General features: G+C 51.9%; 1 non-coding gene across 1 annotated transcript in view; it reads left to right on the forward strand.

Moving 5' to 3' along the window:
* The first annotated feature begins 4,073 nt into the window (after window positions 1-4,073).
* The window catches only part of LOC126332826 (small subunit ribosomal RNA), a 1,893-nt gene continuing 966 nt past the window's right edge, over window positions 4,074-5,000 (forward strand). The window contains exon 1 of the ribosomal RNA XR_007563969.1: window positions 4,074-5,000. This exon is cut by the window's right edge and continues 966 nt beyond it. This is a non-coding gene — a ribosomal RNA (small subunit ribosomal RNA).

Consider the following 5,000-nt stretch of genomic DNA (forward strand, 5'->3'; position numbering starts at 1 on the left):
CTCTCTCTGCCCCCTTCCCACACAATACCGAATTTAACCAACTTTATCGCTTAACCTAACTGTGGCTGTACCAGATTATCGCTTAACCTAACTGTGGCTGTACCAGATTATCGCTTAACCTAACTGTGGCTGTACCAGATTATCGCTTAACCTAACTGTGGCTGTACCAGATTATCGCTTAACCTAACTGTGGCTGTACCAGATTATCGCTTAACCTAACTGTGGCTGTACCAGATTATCGCTTAACCTAACTGTGGCTGTACCAGATTATCGCTTAACCTAACTGTGGCTGTACCAGATTATCGCTTAACCTAACTGTGGCTGTACCAGATTATCGCTTAACCTAACTGTGGCTGTACCAGATTATCGCTTAACCTAACTGTGGCTGTACCAGATTATCGCTTAACCTAACTGTGGCTGTACCAGATTATCGCTTAACCTAACTGTGGCTGTACCAGATTATCGCTTAACCTAACTGTGGCTGTACCAGATTATCGCTTAACCTAACTGTGGCTGTACCAGATTATCGCTTAACCTAACTGTGGCTGTACCAGATTATCGCTTAACCTAACTGTGGTTGTACCAGATTATCCCTTAACCTAACTCAATTTGTCCCTTAACCTAACTCAATTTGTCCCTTAACCTAACTCAATTTGTCCCTTAACCTAACTCAATTTGTCCCTTAACCTAACTCAATTTGTCCCTTAACCTAACTCAATTTGTCCCTTAACCTAACTCAATTTGTCCCTTAACCTAACTCAATTTGTCCCTTAACCTAACTCAATTTGTCCCTTAACCTAACTCAATTTGTCCCTTAACCTAACTCAATTTGTCCCTTAACCTAACTCAATTTGTCCCTTAACCTAACTCAATTTGTCCCTTAACCTAACTCAATTTGTCCCTTAACCTAACTCAATTTGTCCCTTAACCTAACTCAATTTGTCCCTTAACCTAACCCACGTTGTCCCTTAACCTAACCCACGTTGTCCCTTAACCTAACCCACGTTGTCCCTTAACCTAACCCACGTTGTCCCTTAACCTAACCCACGTTGTCCCTTAACCTAACCCACGTTGTCCCTTAACCTAACCCACGTTGTCCCTTAACGTAACCCACGTTGTCCCTTAACGTAACCCACGTTGTCCCTTAACGTAACCCACGTTGTCCCTTAACGTAACCCACGTTGTCCCTTAACGTAACCCACGTTGTCCCTTAACGTAACCCACGTTGTCCCTTAACCTAACCCACGTTGTCCCTTAACCTAACCCACGTTGTCCCTTAACCTAACCCACGTTGTCCCTTAACCTAACCCACGTTGTCCCTTAACCTAACCCACGTTGTCCCTTAACCTAACCCACGTTGTCCCTTAACCTAACCCACGTTGTCCCTTAACCTAACCCACGTTGTCCCTTAACCTAACCCACGTTGTCCCTTAACCTAACCCACGTTGTCCCTTAACCTAACCCACGTTGTCCCTTAACCTAACCCACGTTGTCCCTTAACCTAACCCACGTTGTCCCTTAACCTAACCCACGTTGTCCCTTAACCTAACCCACGTTGTCCCTTAACCTAACCCACGTTGTCCCTTAACCTAACCCACGTTGTCCCTTAACCTAACCCACGTTGTCCCTTAACCTAACCCACGTTGTCCCTTAACGTAACCCACGTTGTCCCTTAACGTAACCCACGTTGTCCCTTAACGTAACCCACGTTGTCCCTTAACGTAACCCACGTTGTCCCTTAACGTAACCCACGTTGTCCCTTAACCTAACCCACGTTGTCCCTTAACCTAACCCACGTTGTCCCTTAACCTAACCCACGTTGTCCCTTAACCTAACCCACGTTGTCCCTTAACCTAACCCACGTTGTCCCTTAACCTAACCCACGTTGTCCCTTAACCTAACCCACGTTGTCCCTTAACCTAACCCACGTTGTCCCTTAACCTAACCCACGTTGTCCCTTAACCTAACCCACGTTGTCCCTTAACCTAACCCACGTTGTCCCTTAACCTAACCCACGTTGTCCCTTAACCTAACCCACGTTGTCCCTTAACCTAACCCACGTTGTCCCTTAACCTAACCCACGTTGTCCCTTAACCTAACCCACGTTGTCCCTTAACCTAACCCACGTTGTCCCTTAACCTAACCCACGTTGTCCCTTAACCTAACCCACGTTGTCCCTTAACCTAACCCACGTTGTCCCTTAACCTAACCCACGTTGTCCCTTAACCTAACCCACGTTGTCCCTTAACCTAACCCACGTTGTCCCTTTGCCTAACATAGTTCACTGCTCGGAATCTCTGGTGTCGTTGTTATCCTCATGTAGATGTCTTGCGAGTGTTGCTTACTTTCCACATATTCCCGCTATCCACTGTCAATTGTACTGCAATAGGACTATATCGCCCCCCCCCCCCCCCCTCTGCCCCTCTCTTTGTGTCTCCGTCCTCTCAAGCTGGTCGGTCTGGCGTTTGAGTGTTAAATGAGCCTCGCAGCTGTTCAGTTGCGTTCAGATGTCGACGCCCTCAGTGTACGTCGTGGTATGGTCTGTGTCCATTGTCCGCTGATGTCGTACGCGTAACCCACACGCTGTACCGATCATCGGTAGTTACGTACAGAGTGAAGTAGTGTGATACGTGTGACCGTACGCTGGCTGTGCCCAACGGTGTCGAATCTCAATTTCCATATGTTGTGCTCGATGCTACTTGTCTCGTCTCCCAATAACAGCTAGGTTGCACTGTGGTACGCCGTAGAGGCGTGTGGGAGGAACGTACGAACGCATTGTATGTCACCCTGGGTCGCTGGGGGTGGTGGTGCGGTGAGTCAGGTCAGGTCAGCGTGAGCCGTGTGATGTAGTGACGCGTGTATTCCGACTTTGTCGTATTGCCTCACACAAAGTGCTACCCTGGTGGACCGCGTTCCATATCTGGGACATGCCGCAGATGCCGGTTGACAGTGGATCGCGGAAGGGACATCGCATACGTGCGCGGGCCACCTTCCACGTGTTCTCTTCTGCACATGTCGCAGTGTGTATGTGGTCTGATGTAGCGTGTCGTGACACATGACATCCTGGCATGCAAGAATTGTTGAATTCGCAAATGTAGGTGGACATCTACGTTTACTGCCCAAGATACGCAAATGAACTGGAAATCCGTTGTTGAGCGGTTGTTCACGCTGGAGGTGAATCTGTGATGGCGACGATCGGTACAGCTATTAACCGGTTGTTTCAGCGGTACCCGCCACATCCACACACGTGACTAGGCCCATGTGGGTATGAAGCGATACGCGGCGGTGGCTTGGTGGGACTGTTCCCGGCCGGTGAAGGGGGGCCGCCCGGCGTGTTGGCCGCGCGCTGCGTGGGCGCACGCGCAACAGGCGGCTGGTGGGGGGCGCCGAGTGGCAGGAGCGCCAGCCGACGGGCTCGGCAGGCGGCGCAGCTACGCTGCGGCGCACCCTGCACGCGGCGCCTGGCGGCCAAAGTTGGTTCAGCCGAGCCCGGTGCGAAGCGCGGTGGACATCTGCAGTGTGCTGGTCTGATTGAGGACTGTGTGCGTTGAGGATGCGCCGCCGCCTGGCACTCGGCGCCGCGACGCCGTCTGCTGCTCGGTCGCCCCAGCGGTTCTCGCAGGTGGTTTGTATCGCAGTTGTGCGGACGTGTTGGCGCGTGCGCTGTGCTGGGAGAGTTCGCTTCTGCACCCAAGTGGGGCTTTGCCCTTGTGTGGCGCTGGCGTTGGAGCTGCCGGTCACCATAGGTGGCGCGTGTTGTCTCCCGCCGGCAATGCCACGACAGCACGCTCCCGGGCCTCTGTCGGCAGCGGCAAGCTCAGTTGGGAGCAAGGGTGTTCGCACTAAAACCGTCTACTCGCCTAACTCCGGGCGATTGCGCCTCTCTCGAAACCGACCAAGTACCTAGGACGGCGCTGCGCGCCGCCGGGACCTGAGAGGGTTTCGAGGTGTATCGTGCAGGGGAGCTCGGCCTCCTCCTGTTTGCAGAATAATTGAGCGGACGCTTGCGTGTTCGCGCGGGCCCCCGGGACACACTCCCGGGCGGCCGGCTGCTCAGCTCTAGTTGACGCAGCTCCCTGGTTGATCCTGCCAGTAGTCATATGCTTGTCTCAAAGATTAAGCCATGCATGTCTCAGTACAAGCCGCATTAAGGTGAAACCGCGAATGGCTCATTAAATCAGTTATGGTTCCTTAGATCGTACCCACGTTACTTGGATAACTGTGGTAATTCTAGAGCTAATACATGCAAACAGAGTCCCGACCAGAGATGGAAGGGACGCTTTTATTAGATCAAAACCAATCGGATTGGCTTGTCTGGTCCGTTTGCCTTGGTGACTCTGAATAACTTTGGGCTGATCGCACGGTCCTCGTACCGGCGACGCATCTTTCAAATGTCTGCCTTATCAACTGTCGATGGTAGGTTCTGCGCCTACCATGGTTGTAACGGGTAACGGGGAATCAGGGTTCGATTCCGGAGAGGGAGCCTGAGAAACGGCTACCACATCCAAGGAAGGCAGCAGGCGCGCAAATTACCCACTCCCGGCACGGGGAGGTAGTGACGAAAAATAACGATACGGGACTCATCCGAGGCCCCGTAATCGGAATGAGTACACTTTAAATCCTTTAACGAGTATCTATTGGAGGGCAAGTCTGGTGCCAGCAGCCGCGGTAATTCCAGCTCCAATAGCGTATATTAAAGTTGTTGCGGTTAAAAAGCTCGTAGTTGGATTTGTGTCCCACGCTGTTGGTTCACCGCCCGTCGGTGTTTAACTGGCATGTATCGTGGGACGTCCTGCCGGTGGGGCGAGCCGAAGGGGTGCTTTCGCGTCCCGAGGCGGACCCCGTTTAAATCCTACCAGGGTGCTCTTTGTTGAGTGTCTCGGTGGGCCGGCACGTTTACTTTGAACAAATTAGAGTGCTTAAAGCAGGCAAGCCCGCCTGAATACTGTGTGCATGGAATAATGGAATAGGACCTCGGTTCTATTTTGTTGGTTTTCGGA

This window comes from Schistocerca gregaria, unplaced genomic scaffold (genome assembly GCF_023897955.1).
Source record: "Schistocerca gregaria isolate iqSchGreg1 unplaced genomic scaffold, iqSchGreg1.2 ptg001520l, whole genome shotgun sequence".
Taxonomy (NCBI): domain Eukaryota; kingdom Metazoa; phylum Arthropoda; class Insecta; order Orthoptera; family Acrididae; genus Schistocerca; species Schistocerca gregaria.